The sequence below is a fragment of the Anomalospiza imberbis genome, chromosome 2, assembly GCF_031753505.1.
Source record: "Anomalospiza imberbis isolate Cuckoo-Finch-1a 21T00152 chromosome 2, ASM3175350v1, whole genome shotgun sequence".
NCBI classification, from domain to species: domain Eukaryota; kingdom Metazoa; phylum Chordata; class Aves; order Passeriformes; family Viduidae; genus Anomalospiza; species Anomalospiza imberbis.
Genome location: NC_089682.1, coordinates 3,733,167 through 3,754,885, shown reverse-complemented (window position 1 = coordinate 3,754,885; position 21,719 = coordinate 3,733,167).

The window sequence follows — 21,719 nt, the reverse complement described above, 5'->3', positions numbered from 1 at the left end:
GCTCCGGGGAACCAGGCTGGGGCTCCTCCTCACTCACTGGGCTCAAGGCTTTGTCCCCGGTGCTGGAGGCGACATCCTCCTCCCGCTGGGACAGCTCTTGGGCCCCGGCTTCTGCCCCTCCGGACAGCTCCTTGTCGCTGCTGTCCCTCGCTGGGGACAATTCCGGCTCTCTCCGCTGTTCCCATGGGGAGATGAAGGAGTGCACATTGTCTTCCCTGGGCGAGAGCTCCTGGTCCCTCTCAGCTTCCCGCTGGGACAGCTCTGAGGCATCTTCCGCCCGGGAATCTTCAGGAACGCTCCAGAGGGACGGCTCCTGGGATCTCTGATCTTCATCCCATCCAGACTCCTGCTGCCCTCCCACAGCTTCTTCCCCCTGGGACATCTCCTGCTCCATCGCAGCTTCCCACTGGGAATGCTCGTGGGCCGTGTCACCAAAGGTCCCTTTGTCCTCCTCGGTGTGTGACAGCGGCAGGCCTGACCTGACCCTGCTCCCGCCACTGCCCGCCGAGGGCCTGGGCGTGCAGCCAGCTGGGCACGGGGCCGGGCCACCGGGACTGGGGGGTGGCTCTGGGGCTTTGTCCTCCTCCGTCACGCTGGGCCTGTGGCGCAGACGGATCCCGGGAGTTGCTTCCGGATCCTCCCAGAGTGGCTCTCCTGGGTCTGGGCACCCCGGGCCCTGCGTTGCCCCTACAAACCCGCGGCCAGGATGGGGCTCTCTGATGTCACAAGGGTCTCTGGCCACCACCATGCCATAAAGGGCCCTACACAGAGTGCCCATGTCACCAAGGCCCACCCTGGCACCCCAACACCAGCACGAGGGGCTGGGAACGGGCCAGAACAGGCCTGGCCTGGGGGAATGTTTTGGTTTTGCAGGGCCTGGTTTTTGATGGTGGGGGCCCCGCAGAGGAGGCTGCTGTGAGAAGCTGCTGGAAGCTTCTGCCATGGCCAGCAGAGCCAATCCCTGGTGGCTCTGAAGATGGACAAGGCGCTGGCCAAGGCTGGGCCATTGAGAGTGGTGGGGAACTCCTCTGTTCTAAGGTATTAAAGAAGAAAATCAAAACAAAGTGGGGCACACACAGTTTTTTCCTAGCCAGAGAAGAGGAGGAGGTGAGGACATGTGAGGGAAAGAATGTGGAGACACCAGGGTCAGTGGAGAAGGAGGGGCAGGAGGTGCTCCAGGTGCTGGAGCTGAGATTCCTCTACAGGCCATGGTGACCACCATGGTGAAGCAGCTGAGCCCCTGCAGCTTTGCATCTCATCCTCCTATGATCTGAAGACTCAAGGCATGGGGAACAACCTATCCTGCATGGACTGACAACAACACAAATAAACGCGACATCTTGGATTTTCCTCAACTACCATGAATTTAATACTGTGTCTGATAATCTCTTGGTTTATCACTGATCATTTTTTTATTACCATTTTTATTATATTTTTTTTTCATTTTTTTATTTATGTATGTGTTACATAAGCTGAAACAACAGCAGGTGCTTCTGCTCAATTTCAGTTATAGATACAATATCTGTTGAATAAACAGTACACTTTAGGAAAACACTGCATGTCAAAGCATCTCCCTGACCCCCTCTGGGATTGCTCCAGCAGCTCCACATCCTGATGTTGATCCAGGTGCTGGATGCAGCTCTGCAGGTGGGGGCTGATGAAATCATGGAATCATTTTGGCTGGAAAAGCCCTTGGAGATCCATCCCAACTGCTCCTGGCACTTTCAGGGCTGCCCCTGATCCAGGTCCCCCTAAATCCACATGGATTTGAAATCCCTCCAGGAATGGGGACTCCACCCTGCCCTGGGCTGGAAAACCCTTTCCTGGCATGGATTGTTCCCAGTTCCTTTGCCTGGCACACCTGGAGGCCTTTCCCTCTCATGCCATCCCTCGTTCCCTGGGAGCAGAGCCCAATCTCAGCTGGCTCCAACCGTCCTGGGTTCCAGCCAGGAACTCTCCCACAGGCGCTGGGGCTGAGCAGTCGCTGCTCCCAGAGCACTCCCTGGGACAGAAGTGGAAAATCCATCAATGGCTTGGAGAGAGGAGAATGGAAATCTGGAGAGTCTGCCCTTGTGCATCACAAATTTGATTGGAAAATAGAAATTGTTTGCTCATTTCACTTATTTACTAGATTTTATCTTCATTGATGGAATTCTAAATAATTCTTCTTATTCTCCTTATTCTCACTATTCTGCTTCTTCTTTTCTTCTTCTACATATTTTCACATTCTACTTGTCATTATTCCTCTTCTCCTATGGATTATAAAATTCTTATTCTTATTACTCTTCTTCCATGGATTCTAAAATTATTATTCTTATTACTATTCTTCTTCTACAGCTTTTTAAATTCTTATTCCTATCACTACTCTTATTCTTCTATGTATCTTTAAGTTAATCTTCTTCCTCTTCATTGTCTTTGTCGCCACCTTCACCTTCTTCATCTACATCTTCTTCATTGTTTTTCTTGACTTCTTTGTCTTCATCGTCTTTATCTTCGTCTTTCCCTTCATCCTCTTTGTTTTCTTCATCTTCATCATCCCTCTGTCAGGGGGGCAGGTGAGGCACAGAGCGTCTCTGTGCATGCATTAGAAAGGTCTGTGATTTCTGTGGCCTGATTTCAGTGGGTCAGATATGAAATGACATTTTGATTCAGTTTCTTGGGACTGGAAGCCTTGTGGTCGTGGCTGCTTTCAGCACATTGTGCTCACACAGAGGGGTGGTACCATCATCTCCTATTTCAGGGACCTGAAGGGAATTAGTCTTGTACCAGGCAGGGCAAGGTGAAGAGGCAGGACCAACTTCATGTATGAAATGATTTGGTTTCACCTGGGATTTGATTAGCCATGACTCCAGGTCATAAATATGTAAAGATGACTCGTTATGAAGTAGCAAAATACTCAGAATACAGCCCAAAGAAACTGGTGCTGAATTTGCACACCTGCCCCCTCAGCAAGTTGAATCTTTCAGGTCTCTCAGGGCTGGTGAAGGTGCAGAAACAGTGTTTTCTCATTCGTGTTCCAGTGGATTTTTCCATGTTCTAGAAGTGAACCAATGATTTGTTATCCCACCTGTCATGCTTAGGGCATCAAAGTATTCCAAATGATGGAAGCAAACGTGGACAGTCAGTTACAGCTCTTGTCAAACCATGGAGATGACACAGAGCTCTGCTGGTTTATACGAGAACCTGATGAAAATACAGTCTGTTGGTCAGGATTTCTCTCATTTTAGGAATCTAAGCTTAAAAATGACTGTGTTTCTGGATGGTAATGATGGTATTGCCAAAAATAATCCAGGTTTGTGACTGAATGCTGACTTGGCGTGGTGGCTGCCTTTTCCCACAGGGAACTCTGGATCCTGGGTTGGATTAGGTCTGAAAGAGCAATGAGTTTTGCAGTCTCATCTGCAGGTCTCTCAGCTGCAGGTGAGGATAGGAGCCTCCAGTCAGAGCTGAGGGGCTGGTGCAGGCAAAAAGGGATTTCAGGGATTTCAGGTGCCCAAAGGGAGAATGTGACGTGAGACCGGACCAGGACCTGCTGGGTCTGTGCTCACTGGGGACTGACTCTCCCTGGCTCATGGGTGGTGGGTTCACAAACATCACAGAGAGAGGGTGACCAGCCACTGGAAGAGGGATCTGTGGTAGGAATCTGCCAGGCTTGGACACTCCTGAGCTGGTTTTGGGTGCTGGCAGTAAAACAAAGGGTAAGTATTGCATTCACCGCCTGTCCAAGGAGAGAAACTTGTCACAGCCTTTTCTCTGACCTGCCACATCACAGACTGTTAAATGCCACCCAGCTGAGGGCTGGAGACTGTAAATATTTTCCCCAAATATGATGTTTTTTCTCTTCTTCTTTCTGCCCGCCTGACTGAACAACCTGCCGCAGTTCATCAGCACTGTTGAAAAGAAGGCGACATGTCACCGAGGTAAAGAAGATTTCTTTATTAAACATTTTATCACACAGCCCTGCTCTCCCGTGGGTGCTGACATGAGAAGAGGGCATGGCCAAAGAGCTGAAATCAAGCCAGAGCCATGGCAGGGGGTCAGGTGACTGCCCCATCGTTTCTTGCTGCATCAGAGGCATCGAAGCGCTGTCTCTTTGTGACTGAACTCTGGGAACATGCAATAGTAGGTACTCTATGCTAACTAAAAACCTCATGTGTTATTCCTGGCTTTTACACACCTGGTTACCCATGGATAAAGCTATAGGATATTTATTACAGCAGGGCAAGACTGCTTTGTAATCTGAATATGCTGTATTCACACCAGTGACTTGAACAAAGTGTTTCTTCATTTCTCCAGCCATTAAAGGTTTTCTCGTAAGAAACCATGAAGTCAGTTTTGTTGTGTTTGTCAGCTGGGTTTTTGACTGTGTGTATTTTGTTCCACAAAGGGGTTATTCAAAACCTCCCCTCCAGTTTTAATTAATTGCAGACCCGGTGGAAGGCGAGCCCAGTGGGGCTGGAGAGGTTCCCGTCTGGTTTCCATTTCGCCCGCGGGCTGTGTGGGAATCTCGGCTGGCTCCTGGCGCTGGGACCTGGGCTGCTCAGCCCTCAGAATGCTGGGATTGACAGGCACTGCTCATTTATTTATTTATTTGTTTGTTTATTTGCTCTGATCAGCCTCCAGCCTGCGCCCACGGTGCTCACTGGGGGCAGAAAGTAGCTTCGTACTGGCAAAAGAGGATGAAGATCCCAAACATCCCCTCTGCTTCCACACTATCTCCTCTGGATAAAGCCTTTGTGCCTCTTTTGGAGACAAACTCACTATTCATAGCACTTAAATCCTGTGCTTTTTAGCTGTGCCTGCTTTCAGCTCTTGGTCTGTTCCAGGATTTTGCCTCTGCCAAGGTCTCCTACCAGGGAACCACTCAAAGCGAGGGGATTCACGGCGGTGCTGCCGCTTTTAAAATGCCACCGTGTATTTTACTACAGCTGTGAAAGTCAGACGTGGAACAGTAACATTCCCTGTGAAAAAAAAACCCAAACCCCATCCTTAATAAATGTACGTAGTGTCTGAGTACCCTGGCTGCCTTCAACTCCTCAGAGCCCCTACCTACCCTTTTAATTTATGCATTTCATCTGCCTGCTGTAAATATACCCAAAGCCTGGAGAATGCTTCTGTTTCCCCAGGGGAATATTTTTCTATTGAGCTTGGCTGTGCCGAGCTCTCTTTGGCAGATGAGTTATGAAGAGCAGACCCATAAAAGCAGGAGGCTCTTCCAAGCATTGCACAAGGGTTGGGATGAAAGGTGGGCCCGCGGTCACGCTGCCCTCACGAAAAACACACCTCACTGCAAAGCAGGATTAAAAAAAATCCTGCTGAAATTCGTCCAAAGAAGAGTTCTATGGAAATGCCATCTCCCCTGCTGGGTTGTACTTCTGATGCCTTTTTGGGCTACCTAAAAACAGATTAAATTAAGGGAATAAAAAGTGGTTCTATTTATTGAAGGGCCTTCAGGTACATTAAGGGCAGATGAAGCCTCCACCCCAGGGGCTACACCCAAAAATGGATGATGGGTCACCGGTTTTCACACTTTTATTTGTTTTCCAATTCCAGCTTCAGGTAATGAAGTCATTGGCCCCAAGTTTGCTGCCCCCCAGCTCACTTTTGTTTACATCTCTGGGGGCCTGAGACTGTGAGGTGTCCTTGATTCTCAGGCCTGGAGAGGAATTGTTGTGTCTGAGCAAAATGGGAAAGAATCAGCTCACACTGTATGTGGAGTTTAGAGCTATACACTGAAGAACTGCAGGATTACAAATACATGAAAAATAGAAAAGCTGAAATCCTAAGGCATCGCTTGTGGGGAGAGCGAGGTATGGAGATCCACACTGCAAAACCAGGTGGGAAATCCAGCTCCCACCACACACAGCCTCTCGTGGATAAAAAGGCCTCGTGCTCTGCTGGGTTCCAGGCTAAGAAACAAGGGAAATCATGCTTTCTGCTTCGAGCAGCTTTCGGTGTAGTAAATTAAAAGTCAGACATAAAAAAATGCCTCAGGAAATGCCAGGGATGGTCCTGGCATGGCACAGCACAACAGTTTCTTATTTGGCATTTTGATGCCTCCTGCACAGACAGACAGGAGGATTTGTGAGCATTGCTGTAAGAAATGCTGCAGCATTTCTGATGCTTTTAAAAGGATGAAATGACAAAAAGGACTAGACATTATCCCAGCAGGTGAGGGGACAGCAGAGACACAGAACAGAGCTGTGCTGGATTTACCGAGTGCTAAATTCAATAATGATGTTGTGACAGGACACTCCAGGTTGAAACACTTATCCCAGCACCTTCTTCTCCCTAGAGGGGAGAAGGACATGGGAAAATTTACACAGGACATGGGAAAATTGCCCATGCTGGGTTGGTTTCACAGCCTCCTATCTCACCCAGTGGGCAGAGGGCTCTGGCACCAGTTACCCCAAGCCAGTGAAAACTGTAAAAAAGCTGTATCACACTGCAAAGGACCTAAAAGGATCGGCTCCTTCTGTGGGAAGGCAAGCAGGAGATTATTCCTGCCACGTGGCTGAGGGAAGCTGAGAGGCTTTTGGAGAGCTGTGCCTGCACGTTCCTGCTGAGCATGAATGGAACACAGCAAAAGGAGCTGAAGAAAGGATGTTGAGTAATGCACTGATGTGTCAGGTGGAGTTCAGCAAGCTGAGCATAAAAGTGATGCTGCAAAAAAAAACTGTGCTGATGCCATGTGTAAAAAAGCATTTCTGTGACCAGGACCTGCAAGACAGCTCAGTCTGCTTGGGCTTGGTCTAAGAGTATTTTTATGCACATCTCTCACTGGCATCCTGACTGCTCTGGGTGAAATTTCAGTGTTGTCACTCATGGAAAACCTCTTTGTGTCAATGCCTGGGCTCTAATAATAGTCCCTGTTTGCTGGTGTTGGCATGTGTGTTTCTGGAAGGAATGGTTCTCAGAGGGGATGGTTATTTCACCCTCTGTGTCGATTTCTTCTCTCTCAGGGTTCCTATAGGCCAGGGTGACCCCAAGAGAGATCCAAAAAGAGTCTTTGCTTTCCTAGCCCGAACGTCGCTGAAGAAGAGGTCTTGGAATGCTTCCAGTTGTTTTTTCAAGGTTGTTTATTATTTCTTATCTACAATATTTTCTCTCTGACCTGCCGAGGTCCTCTTGGCAAGGCAGCCGTGGCATTCTGCCCTGCCCTGTCGGGTGGCGTTTACCTTTAATATCAAAAGTTACGTATACAATGTTTGCAATTTATTACCAATACCTAACATTTATGTTGGACAGTGTGTCCCTACCTTAAACCAACAGAAAAGTGTCACTATCACAGCAAGACATGGAGGACAAGAAGAACAAGAAGAAGGTCAGCACACACCCAGATTCCTCCATCTTGTACCCCCTTGAACCCCATTCTAAAAATCCCAAAATTCTACTCTTCCACCCTGAGTTAGTTCAAATATCACACTGCTAAAATCCTTGTGACTTGTAATTCCTCATCCAGAGTTGACAGTTTTCCACGGGCTAAAATTGAAGCCACAGGTGTTTTTGACTTCATGCCAGGGTCTCTGAGACCCCTGCCAGGGTCTTGAGACAGCCAGGGCAGCCAGAGGGATTCCTGGACTCCGACACCTCTGTAGCTCCTTCTTCTCCTCCTTTTGCTCCATTAGCATTCAAGATAAGGAAATGACAATTGCCTACTTCAACAGTTCAGAGCTCTCTGGTTGCTGTGTCTCAGTGATATTTTCTCTTGTACCCCAGGTGTGCTGCTGAAGGAATTTGGGTGCCATCATGCTGATGCTGCACAAAAAGCTGCTCCCTGATTTGGCTTTTTAGGTGAAAGGGGTTTCCAAGAAAAATGGGCTTTCCATATATTATCTGCTTAAATTACTAAGCAGCTCTAATTAACTATTAAGCAAGGAACTGCACAAACACCTAGTATCATAACCTGGTGAAAAATAAAAAAAAATTCAACTAAAATTAATCTAAAAAGATAAGGGATAAAGTCCTGCAGTACAAAAGGAAAGTGAGGTCCTAGGAAACCATGGCACAAACAAGAAGTACCAAAAATTGAAAAAAACAAGAAGGAAAATTGTCTTCAGCAGAGGAGTGCAGTTTGCCATCTGTAGGTGTTGCAGAAAAATATTGAATATCCAAAGGCAACTACTAAGTCCAGAGGGGAAGAGAAGCCTCCAATCTGCTCCTGTTTTCCATGAGTTCAGGGTTCAAGCATGTGAGATCTGCTGACTCCACCAAATGATTTTGGGATCTGAGGGGTTTGGGGATCACTTAGATGTAAAAATTGTGCCTTGTTCAGCCCTGTGGGTGTGCAGACATGGTGACCAGTACAGGATGCACAAAAGTAAATCCTCTGTGTGCTTGAACAGTTGGTTCTATATTAAGGCTTTTGCTGTCATAAAAATGTTGTAACAACAACAGCAACAAAATCCCATCAGCTATAGCTGACCACAATTATTAGGCAAAAGATTTATGTGGCCATCTAGTTTTAAAAAAAACTTCATGTCTCACAGCCTCAGCATCAATTTTTGGGATGTGCTTGTGAAAGAGTTGTGGCAGTTGGGTTGCAAGTCAGAGCAGCTCTAGGGTTTGATGTGAGAGACTTGAAAAGGGAGAAAAAAGGATGGAATGATGCTTTTTAGTGAAATAAAAGATACCTTTACCATTCCAAGTCTTTAGAAACCTTTCCTCCTATTTTTAGGAGTCTATTTTTGGAGCCCTGGCTGCTGAGAATTCCAGACTTTCTGTTCTGCCAGGCACTGACCCCCAGGAGAACACTGCACTGACCTGAAGCCATGGAGAAGCTTCCAAAATGGAATGACAAAACTGGGATTGTGGGGTGGAGTTTGAACAGAAGTGTGTGATATCACAGGGTGGGAAACTCAGAGTTTAAGGGTTTAGGATGCAGCAATAGATATAAAACAGGATGGAGGTTTTAGGGTGGAGGCTGCTCCTTCTCCTTCACCTCCTTCTCCATGTGTTTGGGTGGTTTTGTGGAATTGGATAAAAAAGTCCCCATTGTGGGCACGGGTGGTTGGGTATTGGGTTAAAAGTGACAATAATTGAGGTGTCATTTCTTAATTGGAGAGTTGATCCTTAAAAGGCCTTGGAGAGAGAAAGATACAGCTCCTGCTTTTAGTTTATTAGAGTGAAGTGCTGTGGAACTCACAGGTTGTGGGACTGTAATATAGATAAAAACTAATAAACAACTAAGTCCAAACAGAAAATAGCATCTTGTGCATTTAATCCCAACCCTAACAAAAATAAGTTAAAACTCCACAGCTTGTTCCATTTGTTATTGGGTATATCTTGTACTGAATCAGAAAGACACAGGCATGGGGGGCCTTTCTCCACCTCTCACTCAGCTGGGCTGGAGTTGTTGGGGCATAATTAACACTGAAACCACACTTCTCATCAGTACCCCCCCTTATTGGTAACAGCTTTGAACAGTTATTGCCACACTTCCACAGAAAAAGAAATACTTTGAGAGGCATTTAATCGGGCTTGGGGCACTGCTCTCATCAGAGCTGTTTAGTCTCTGTTTGCAGAGAAAAAGAGAAGAGTTTAGTCTCTGCAGCTTATAAATTCTTCTAAAGACCAGGTGAAGTTTCTCCCAAGGCCGGCAAAGAAGTGGCTCCAGCCTCAAAGAGATTGTCTGAAGAGAAGAAAATAACTCCAGAATACACCTGAAAACACTTTAAAGTAGATGCTGAAGTGAAAATATTTCAAAATGGATAAAAAGCCTATGTCATGTTAACTTCCAATAGCTATGGGCTAAGCTTTTACTGCAAACCACAACACCCAGCACACAGCTACAAGGAATTCTTACAAAACAGACAGAAAGTGGTCAATTTCAGTTCCACAGAAGAAAAAAGCCCAGCTAGAAAACAGATAAAGCAGAATAGTCCCATGTAAATAGGACACCCCAGGGTATCAAAAACATCCCAAACTTCTGTGATTATGACTGGTGGACATTTGCTCAAGGTGGTAAAAGAGGGAACAGAATCATGCCTTCAGGTGTGTGTTTTAGACCACAGAGCCACTGAGTGTCCAGCTGGAGGAAGAAAAAAAAAAATGATGGAGCTGAGATGCAGAGGAAAAATTCCAGCCTCATCCATCTACTCCTGTGATCAGTGCAGGATTTGGCCTCCTCTAATGCCTGGGAGGTGTCAGCACAAGCTGAACCTGAAGCCTGAGTGATGTTTTCCTTGACAAGCTGTGTTAACATCTCCTCCTTTCAGACAGATTTAGTCATGTTCCCAGGAACTGAGCACTGAAAGCCTGCAGGAGGTTTCTGTACCAGCCCTACCCTTGAACTGGAGCTGCTTTGTGGAAAGGCACCAGGACTTTCTCAGAAGCTGATGGGACATGGAGAACACTCAGCTGCTCACCCAGAGATTTTCATAAAGACAGAGCAGGCACAGAGTTCCCTTTGTGGCTGTCCTGGTCATTGCTGATTTTTTTTTTGCAGGAGTATTTGTGTGTAAACTCTCAGTTTGTCATGCCAGACCTGTCCCCCTACCAGCAGCTTTTGCAGTAGTGTCACCTGCTAAATTGTGCAGCATACCTGGTAGAATCCAGCAGAGGGATAAATCTGGTTAAGAAAATAGGGAAATTTTGTTTGCAAACAAGTCCCTTGGAAAGAAGAAATGATGGATGGGAAAAAAGCCTCAAGCCATCAGCAGGACTTTAGGAAAATACATATTTCAAAGTTTGCCAGAGTGTGGCAGTGTCCTTTAGCAAAGGGAAACACAGTTAAGTTTCAGGCTTCACTGAGGAGTTCAGCTTGGAGGAGGACCCAGACAGCACCTCACAGGGCACACTCAGGATTCAAAACAATCTTTGAGACAGCAATTAAATAAAAACACCTTAAAACCCAAAAAAAGCGCTGCACGATCTACAGTAGCTTGACCCGAGGTGTGACAGAAATGAATTGCTAATAAAACTTTCCAAGGAGGAGCAGTTTAAAGGATGCCTTTGACACTTTTCACAATAAAACAGTTTTCCTAAACACCTCATATATCTCCCAGGCTGCTTTGGATGTGCTGCTGCTGAGTGATTCCGCAGTCATTAATGGTTTGCAAACCCTCCCTGCCCACTGCAGCCACTGTGAAATAATTAACAACTCAGTACCTTCCCAGGACAATCCTCTCCTTTGAAAGATGCCTTGGAATGCACCAAGGTTGGGTAATGGAAGCCCCCGAGGGCTGGGTACCTCACTGCCTTTGGGAGCTGGGGGAATTCCCGTGGAAAATCTGCCTTGTTTTCACCTCCAGCTCAGCTGCAGAGGCACTGCTTTGGCAGGAGCTCTAAAACTGAGAGACAAACACGAGAACAAGATCCATGCAAGGGCTCAGTTTGAAGCTGCAGCCTTGGAAATGTCTGTTCAGCCTCTGGCTCAGCCTGGAGGCTCCTGGTGTGCTCCACTCACGTGGGTATGGGACAGTGGGACAGTGGGACAGTGGGGACAGTGGGACAGTGGGACAGGAGCCACTGCTGCCGCTGCTTGCACCTGGCCTAGGGATCTCTGTGCTGACCCAAGTGGTTCCTCTGGATTTCATCCAGAGGTTGTTGCATGTAAAATGGAGAGATGCTGAGCTCTGGGTGTAGAGGTTCCTTCCTCTGTGTGATTCTCCTAACCCTTGGGACATGGAGAAGGGACAAGAAGTAGTGAGATCAAGGTGTTTGCAAAAATGGCTGGAAATCAAGATAAAGAGGAAAAAGTGGAGCCAAAAGCTGTTCCTGGAGCAGGAGAGTGATGGCTGAGTGGTCCAGTTGCTGCTCCTCCAGGAGGAGCCTGTGTTGAATACCAGCTGTGAAAAGACTCCTCTGTAACAGTGAGCACACAGTTTGGGTTATCCCATTTCTGCTTTTTGTCTCTGCTCTCAAAAACAAACTCATGGGTTGGTAGGGAGGAGGATGTCCTTCCTTGGTCGTACAAAGAGCACCATGTGAGCTCCCAGGAGGTGCTGTCACTGCTCAGGGAGGGTGTGGGGCAAAGGGGAAGAGTGCTGAAGGCCCAGGGTCACAGGCAGAGAGAAAGAATCACTGAGTTCAGAGCCAGGTCCACACCCAGCCTGTTCACCTGAAGGTAAAGTGGTTGTTAGTTCCATTAATGGGATTTACAAGCACTTCTGGCTGTGTGCAGAGCCCTGAGACAAGGGGTTACTCTGCTGAGTGTGTTTGCAAGTGGTTACCTTGGCACTGGATGTGCCTGGGAGAGACTCTGTCCACATTTTAAATGAGGCATTTACAGGTGGCATGACCTGAACCATCTCTTTTTTCAGGGTGAAAACCCGGTGGAGAGCTTTCCTAAGAAGGAAATATGTGAAATGCCTCTGCTGGAACCCCTTGCCTCCCCAGAGGGGAAGGACAGCATGTACCAGTCGGCACCTGAGCCCCACTGGTGAGATCTGGGAGAGAACTGGAAAAGCAAAAGTAAGAACCTTGTGAGTTGAGATGAAGACAGTTTAATAGGTAAAGCAAAAGACATATTAGCAAGCAAAGCAAATCTTGGAATCCATTCCTCTCCTTCCCCAGGGCAGGCAGGTGTTCAACCATCCCCAAGCTGGGATCCATCACATTTAACAGTGACTTGGGCAGACAAATGCCATCACCCCAAACACCCCAACTTCCTTCTTCTTCTCCCATCTCCAGACTCTGATGCCATATGGTGTGGGATGTCCCTTGGATCATTTGGGGTCAGCTGTCCTGGCTGTGTCCCCTCCCAAATCCGTGTCCCAAATCCCCAGCTCACTCATCAGTGGGGTGAGAGGTAGAAAAAGTATAATTTCTTCTCAGCAATAACCAGAACATCCCTGAATTATCAACACTGATTCCAGCACAAATCCAAACCACAGCCCCACAACAGCTACTGCAAAGAAAATCAATTGTTTTCTTCATTATTTTTGGCCAAAAGCAGCACAGGCAATGATTCCTTTATCACACCCTTTTATTGCAGTGATCTGAGTTCAGCTGTGAGGAAGACAGTAAGGAGGAAGTCTGGACTTCCAAAATAGAGACACCTGGCCCTGCAGTGCCTGCCATTTTAGGAAAGAGAACACGAAACCACAGCACTTTAAAAAGCGAGTGGTGAGAAGGGCAGTGGTGTGAGAAAAAAATGCTCCTTGGTTTTGAGGAATGAGAGGCTGATTCTCCTGCCAGCTACAGTTGTTTATTCTGAGCTTTGCCTCCATGGATCAAGGTGTACTTCTTCCCTCTTGCAGGTGGTCAGACACGAGGCCTCATGGATTTTCCCTGATGTTGGTCGAGGCATTGGAATGGCAATCAAAGCATTAATGTGACTTGCAAGCTTGCCAAGCCAAACGTGAGCACAGCTCAAGTGCAAGGAAAGCTGCACCTCAGGGGCTGTGTCCAGTTCTGGTCCTTCAGGAGAGACCTGGAGGGGCTGGAGCGTGTCCAGGGCAGGGAACGGAGCTGGGAAGGGGCTGGAGAATTCCTGAGGGAGCTGGGAAGGGGCTGAGCCTGGAGCAAAGGAGGCTCGGGGGACCTTGTGGCTCTGCACAGCTCCTGCCAGGAGGGGACAGCCGGGGGGGTCGGGTTCTGCTCCAGGGAACAGGGACAGGAGGAGAGGGAACGGCCTCAGGCTGGGCCAGGGCAGGCTCAGCTTGGCCAGCAGCAGGAATTTCCCTATGGAAAATGTTGTTAAGCATTGTCAGGGGCTGCCCAGGGAGCTTTGGAGTGCCCATCCCTGGAGGTGTCACCTGGAGGTGGCACTCAGAGCTCTGGGCTGGGGACAAGGTGGGGATAAAAGTTTGGATGTGATGATCTTGGGAATCTTTTCCAGCATAAATAATTCTGGGATTGTTTGAGTCCGTGAAGGTGCCCCACAAGGGTGTCACCCCCCCCCCCATGCTTCATGGCTGTGCTCAGAGCAGGGACAGCTCTGCTGAGAGCTGAGCTGTGATGGGAAACATCTGCCTGTGCCACCTCGGGGCTGAGCCAGCCCGCTGTGAACACGAGCCTGCCTGAGCATAGATGGCGCAACAGTTTCACTGATCACTGCTAATTCCAGCGCTGGGCAGCCCAAACTCTCCAAGCTGCTCTCCTTGGACTCCGTGTCTGCACAGGCACTGTTGGAGTGCTGGCTGCTGAGAATTCCAGACTTTCTGTGCTGCCAGGCCCTGACCCCCAGGAGAACACTGCAGTGACCTGAGGCCCTGGAGAAGCTTCCAAAATGGAATGACAGAACTGGGATTGTGGGGGTGGAGTTTGAACAGAAGTGTGTGATATCACAGGGTGGAAAACCCTATTGTCTCAAGTGCCTTCAAACCCGACCTTGACAGAGGTAGAAAAAAGAAGCTGAAAACCAGCAAGGCACAAGTCGCCCGGCTTGTGGAGAGGCGAGGTCACCTCTAAACCCATGGCAGGTCCAGCCAGAGCAGCGTGTCTGACCACGCTCTCACCACCAGCCTGCCCATCCATCCCGCTCCTGCAGACATAGGAGTGAGATAAGTGTCCAAATCCAGCGAGAGGTTGTCAGAGCCCTCAAACCTTTCTCATTCCTGATGGCAGTTACGGGATTGTCCCTTCACACTCACCCTGTGACAGGGAAAGCATGCGTTCTCCTTTTCCCCACTGTAAACACGTCCACGGGGTTAAGTGACTGCCACAAGGTCATGCAGGAAGCTGTGGTTGGACTGGGAATTTTGGTGTGGGTCTGGCAGCCCCGGCCTGCCTCCCTGCTCATGGGCAGACTGCCTGCCCCAACAAATAAGCAAATTTGCATCTTCTAAGTGCCTATTGCGTTACTGAGCTCGGGGATTTGCATTGCTGTCTCAAGTTCCTGATTTCTATTGTTAGGTCTATTATATATCTCTGTGTGTTGAATTTGCCATAATAAGAGATAATAAAATATGTAAAGACATCTTTTATTATATCCCCAGACATTATTTTAATGTGATTGTGCAGTAAGGGTATGAAAGCTGTGCTTAAACCAGACTATTATTTTAATATACCTTATTTCAGCAAGCTCTAAAATCCAGAAAGGAGCTATAACTAGACTACATATCTGCACTGAGTCTCACTGCAAATGAATTGGGAGAAAATTGGGTAGGAGCACGGCTGAATGAGCAGGGAGATAACAGTGTTGGGTAATTCCATTCTGATTTCCTTCCACTTGGTGGATGTGTGTTTCTTCAGCTGGTGTGTGTCAACATCGGGTATTTCACAACGCGGCTCTTCGCTGGTGTGTGTGCAGGCCTTTCTCCTTTGATATCACAACACCAGGGCTTTGTTTGCCTGCTCAGGTTGTTTGGAGAGTGTCTCATTGGAAGGAGGAAGAGGATGCCACAAGCTCTCACTTGTTGAGCAGGCAGAAAATGTAACTCTGCCGAGGTGGGGCATGGCAGGAAGGAACGGGCACGCTGATCATCCCAAGGTGTTTATCTGAAGGGCATTCATTCTGAAAGTCACTCCTCTTCCCCTAAGAAAAAGAGATACTTCCTCTATAGAGATGTTTAACTCTTAAGATTCCCCTCCACAGTTTTTTTATAGGGAACATCCAGGAAAACTTGCCCATTTTACCAGGTTAATCAGGATGGTTTCATTCCACACCAGACATCCCTTCTGATACAAAAGCAGAATGGACGGTGAAACACGTTTGCTTTCCTCCTTTTAACAACAGTTTTCTTCCTTTGCAACCTCTGATTTCATTAATGTGGATGCTGTCCCTGTTTTAGAGGGAATTTTCAGCTGAGTCTTTCCCAAATGGTTAAAAAGTTTTGCTAAAAAAAGGTGCGCAAAACAAATCCCGAGGGAAAAGCCAGACCCATCCTAAATAAACTTTGCCGAACAGGAGATTAGATTTCAAGTAGTAACAGAGTTTATAATAGAGTATTTGCTCCAAGGGTTGCCAAGGATAAATCGTGTCAGGAAGGAGAAAAGCTCACTAGGTAGCAGAATGAATAGAGGAGATCTTGAGAATATGGGAAGGAAACCACCATTAAATGAAGCTGAACAAAGAAAGGGAACACAAATATAGGAATACAGGCTAACAGTTGTGATAGAGAATTGAGTAAAGAGTATTAAACCGAAAATCCACTCATATTTGTGCAAATAATTAAGGAAATTTGCTGATCTGTTCTTGCCTTCTATTTGCATGTGCCACTCATGAGTTTGGCCAGCTGAGCTGTAATGGCACCAAAACTGCAGGTGCCAGTGTCTGCAAAAACAAATGGAAAAATCAGTGTTAATATTAGCACTGGGTCTACTTGCCTTTTCCTCCAGCCAGGAAATGGAAACAATGGCACACAACTTTATGTGACCAACAAAACTTTGTTGCCAACAGCAAATAGTCCCAGGGAACATCTTGAGAACAATTGATGGATGCTAACTGGGAGATTGCATCACTTTGAGTCATGAAAGCGTCGATGGAAATAGACCTGTTGTTGGTTACTCCAAGGATAGAAAGTCATGGTGTCACTGTTTAAGCTGACATAAACAGGCAAACACCTTCAGCTGAGGGGAAGTGGGGTTAATGGTGATGTGGAGGGAAGAAAAAATCAGAATTTTAAGGAAACTGTGAAGGCAGAATGATTGGTGGGGGGACAAAACAAGGGAATTTGGAAGTCTGGTAAGAAAACTGGCATCACACTTCTGGCTGTGCTGTTTGTAAGTGTAGGAGTGCTCAGGGATTGGACAGCCTGCTGTTTCACCAGAGTGAGGATAGCTGGCCTGCCCCTTCCTCCCTCATGGATGAACTTTTTATGGTGTTTACTCCTCTCCAGCACTGCTGCCTCACGGCATCATTTTCTCTGCCTCCTCAGATGATGGGTGACTAAAGATAGGAACTCTTTCCTACGCAGTTCCTTGGCAGCTGGCAGTGAATGACCCCTGTCCCTGCAGATATATTTTGGTTCAGTTATTCCATCATTTGTGTTTCATTAATCCTATTATCTCCCAGCCTCTGGCTCCCTCCACCTGTGCAGTGACTGTGACTGCCCAGGGTTTCCCTCATTCCACCAGTTTGCCATGCCCTGAATTCTTAGAGGGATCTTGTGCTTTTTTTCCTCTCTCCTCACTCCACTACTTTAATTTCTGAGTATTTCCATTGGATTTCTAAGGCTTTTGAGAAACCCTTCTTTGTGATCTGCCCTGCAGCACTCCTTGCCAGCCTGGGGGACAGAAATGCTGCTCCTGAGGTGTTTTTTGGACTGATTCTCAATGAAAGCTTCAAGAACACCTGGCAAGTGTAGCCAAAATAGTGCAGTTTATTGGTGGGGCAGTGCATGCCAGCCAAACACGTGTGATACCTCCTGCTGGTGGCTGAAAAAAGGAAAACCACCTTGATGAACTCTTAAAAGGTTGGTTTACTTTTACAGATTCCACAAAAAAGAACCTTGCTGCAGCCAGAATCTAAAATACCACTCTGTCCACAATGGCAGGATTGACTCTGTTTGACTTCAGGTGTGTAACAGAGGCACCCTGGATCACACCACCCTCCTTCTTGGTCTCTCTCTTGACTATATAGGGAATTTGGTCAGCTAATTCTGGCCTTGAATCACACCCACAGCAAATGACTAATGCTGCCCTAAACAGAGATTTCCACTATAAACCCTCACTGAATGGGCCTAGTGCCTTTCTCGTGACAGATGAGGTGCTGGCACTGCCCAGAGTTGTAATTCAGAGGAAATGGCCAGGCAAGGAAAGCTCTCCTGGCCTGGGACAGCACAGCTGCAATCCCAAGCACTCCTCTTCGTGGATGATTTGCTGCTCCCCTCCCTGCTCAGTGGCTTCCCAGGTGGATGGTGCTAGTGGGGGCTGGCTACAGCAGGCTCCTGTGGTTTTTTGGGAAACCGAGTGGTGCAGAGCAGGAGCTCCATCCAGCTGGAGAGACTGGAAAGAGGGAGGAGAAGGGCTTCAGTGCCACCTTAGCTGGGTTTTACCTCAGGTTTCTTCAACATCCTCCTCCTACTTTTTTTTTTTTTTTTTGCATCCAGATCTTTTACTTTTTTGCTCAGTTTTCCATAAATAGCTTTATGCTTGTCAAGTCCCAGCCTTGGAGGGGAAAGGGTGGACAGAGCCCTGCCTGAGCACTCACCACAACAATTCCCAGAGAGGAACCAGGTGGGAAAAGGGATGATGGATGGGCAGCACAGCCGAGGTGCCCACTTGGTGCTGAGGCTGTCCAGGGAGAGGTATTTTAGGTGCCCAATCAGCAAAGATTCCTGAACAGCCAAGGGTGTCTCTCAGTCACTTCTGGCCCATTTGCCCAGTTAATCTCTTTTCCAGCAGTGTTGTCACACCTTCCCATTCCCCTTTCTCCCAGCCACCTGAATTTTCCAGCTCTTTGTGGTGAGGATGTAATTATTTAAATTGCTCTCCGTAGTTACAGGCAGGCTGTGAAACCAATAACTTGAACCAGTGCCCCAGCCTAGATAATGTGCCCTAGAATCTGAAACCCTGAACTCCAGCACAGGTACATTTGATACCTGTGGCATAGATATGCAATCAAATTTCTGCTGATCCACCAGAATTCCTGAAAAACTTTCTAGAGCACTTGGGTGTATTATCCCCTCTTTGGTTTTTATAGGCAGGGCTGCAGCCATGTGTCCAAAACCTGTGTCTGACACCTGGGTGGGAGCTACATGAGAGTGACGTGAGGAAAAGTGGGATTGTTGCTCATTTAAAAAAATAAAAAGTCCCTTGACCATACATTCAAACCAAGCTTTTGAATTGAAAAAGAGTGAAGACAAAAAAAATACCTAGAAAGCCATGGAAGTGTGGTCTGTTCAGAATTTCCAGCTGTAAAGTGCTCGGAATTCTGAGCCTGGCAGGGAAGCCTGGGTGCTGCTGGAGGGCACACCTTGTGCCAGCTGGGCTCTGCTCACCTATGCCAGCCCAGCTGCCAGGGGATTTGGCAGGAATGGGAGCTTAGGTCTTTTTCCAGCTTGTATAAACGCTGTTCCCGACAGAAAAACAATGAAGTTGTTCTGTTTCCCCGCCTGGGAGCCATTAGGGAAAGTCAGAGCAGTCCTTTTACAGTCGGGCTTCCCTTTGATGGCCACCTTCCTTATCAGCACAGCTCTGCCAAGCTGGAGATACTCAGGGTTTGGTGTTTGAGATCACAGAGCTCAGAAATGACTGGAAGTGTGTAAGAAGAGCTGGGACAGCACCTGCAGCTTTCTTCTTTCCTTGAGTCAGCTGGTACTTTATCCTTAGGCAACGTCAATTAGAAATTCAAACGGGCAGTCAACTCAACAAAACCCAATTTATTCTGTGAAAAAGCAAGCAAAGACCTGGCTTTTGGGGCTAGATCCACTTGAAGCAGGGCTGGAGGAGCACAGGTCTGGAGATGGGGAGGTTGTAAATCCCCCCTCCTGCCCCTCATGGCAGCCAAACCCCCCAGGAGCTCTGCGGAGTGCTCTCCCCTTTTTCACACTCGCTGTTTCTAGAGCTGAGCTCCGGCACTTCCAGCCCAGCCAGCGGAGGAGGTCGAGGCTGCTCTCAAAAGCTGGGTGTTTCCACACCATGGCTTGTGAAAAAGGAGCCCTAAACCAAGTCCCAGGCAGGAAACATTTCTTACTCATGCTCTACTCAAAAGTTACTCTACCCTGGCAGCCAAGCTCACGGAGAGCACACACCTCTGCCAGCAGCAGGGATGGGCTCCAGGTGTGAGAGGGTCCCTGGGTTATGAGCAAACACAGCGCTCTCATGAAGCGAAAGGAGGCTCAGGAGCTACCAGGCTCAGTCCTGTGGTCCCAGACAAGCTGCTTTCACTTTGTTTCAGTCTTCCCACCCAAGAAAAGATAATAATATTTGCTCGCCTCCCTCGCCGGGCTGTTGGGAGATGGCAATGAATGTCTGCACAGTGCTGCAAACATAGAAGGTGCTAGAAAAATGTGCAGCCCTTAGGTTCCCAGCAGCATATTTGAACGTTGCAGGAAAGGGAAATAGGGTGCTCAGACACTTGTGGGGCGAGCACGACAGGTTTATTGCAGACAGGAATGTTTAAACTCACAAATACAGGGGGGTGCCAAAATGGGTTTATGAGCAGGTGATGGACTGTAGGCACTCCATAAAGCACAGCCCTGCTGACCAGTGGCACTGGGGGAGAGCTGGATGGCTGACCTGAGCAGGCTGTCACATCTGTCACCCTGCCAGGGGGCTGGGCAAGGGTGAGGGAGTGTGGAAAGGAGGCTGATGTGTCCTAGGAGTCACCTCTGAGCAGAGCCAGAGCAGAAAAGTGGGTGCCACAAGCCCTTGCCTGCAGACACTCATTATCAGGGACCTGGGAGAGGCGTTTGTGTTCCTGCAGGGCTGGTGAGGACTGCCAGTGCCACCACTTCAGCACCCTGCAGAGCTGCCACTGCTCCTGGGGACATGCAGACTGCTGTGCTGAGCCCCCAGCCTGCCCTGAGTGTGAGGAGGGGGACAGGAGCCATTCCTGCTCTGCTTTCCCTGGCTCTGCAGGGTCGCTGTCCCAGCACACTCAGCCTGAGGCTGCGGAATTTGGTCCAGGCTGTTTCCCAAGGTAGGTACCCAGTTGGACATGGCCATGTGCACATTCTTCCACGAGTTCTGGGGTGGTGACAGGGATTTCACGGGGTGGGTGGCACTCTTGGCAAGGGGCAGCCCAACAGCCTCGTCCCCAGGCACCGCAGCTCTCCTGAAAGGGCAGAAAATGCTTTGAGGGAAGGGGAGATGCGCTGATGCCTCTCTGCACCGCGAGGCACCGGGTCAGGCCCTCAGAGGGACAGGGAGAAAGCCAGGCTTGGGGCTGTCACAGAGCCACTTCCCTGGGCTCAGGGACCAGCAGGACGCTGCTCCCCAGCAGGGCCTGGCAGCCAGAGGCTCCCCATAGCAACTGAGACAAACAAACCCCGGGGCTGCAGCGCAGCGATGACTGAAAGGAAAGGGTAAGGGAACAGCCAAACTATTTTTATATTTCCGAACTACGCAGCAGCAGCAGCAGCTATTTTTTCCTTTTCCGTGCTGAGTGGTCATGGTGGTGTGATGGGTGATATCCCCCCTCCTTCCCCTGCTTGCTCTGAGCTGAAGTCTCAGCTCTTTGTCTGAGAAGTTTCACGTTTGTGGGTCTCTGGCTCATGCACAGTATTTGTTTCCCGACATTAATTCATAGTGTGAGTGTGCACACCCAAACGCCTCCCTGGCAGAGCTGGGACATGCGTGCAGTGAGTGTGGACACTCTCTCTGGGTTGCTACATCCCTCCAAGGGCTGGGGACAGCCTGCCAGCCCCCAGGCTGCAGGGGATCCTGGTGGCTCCATGCCACCAGGTGCAACCTCGGACGTTTCTGCTCCTTGGAGGCTTCTCCCAGTCAGTGGCCAAGCGTGGGCATAGGCAGTGGGGGTGGCAGAGGGGCAAGAGCTAGGTAGGAAATCTGTTCACACAACTCCTGGAGGTGTGGGAATGTTCCCTTTGGGAAGTGGAGACCCTCTGCAGCTCTTCATGAAGCGTGAGAAGGGATGAAAACATTCTCCTTTCACAGCCAGTGTGGGGGCAGGGGTTGGAACCAGGCTCTGGTGGCTGAGGGCTCCCAGGTGGGGGTGGATTTGACTCAGCTACCTGGGCTGTCTCCATCACCCAAGGCTCCTTTTACTGGCAGTAGGAGAAATGGGTGTGTTTTGGGCATGAGTCAACTGGCCTAATTTTGCTTTCTGTCTTAGGGTAAGGTGAATTCCTCTGGATTTTCCTTCTCCTTTCTGTTGGCTGCTAAGGGACATTAGCTCAGATAAATTGACGCCTCCAGTGGGCTGATGA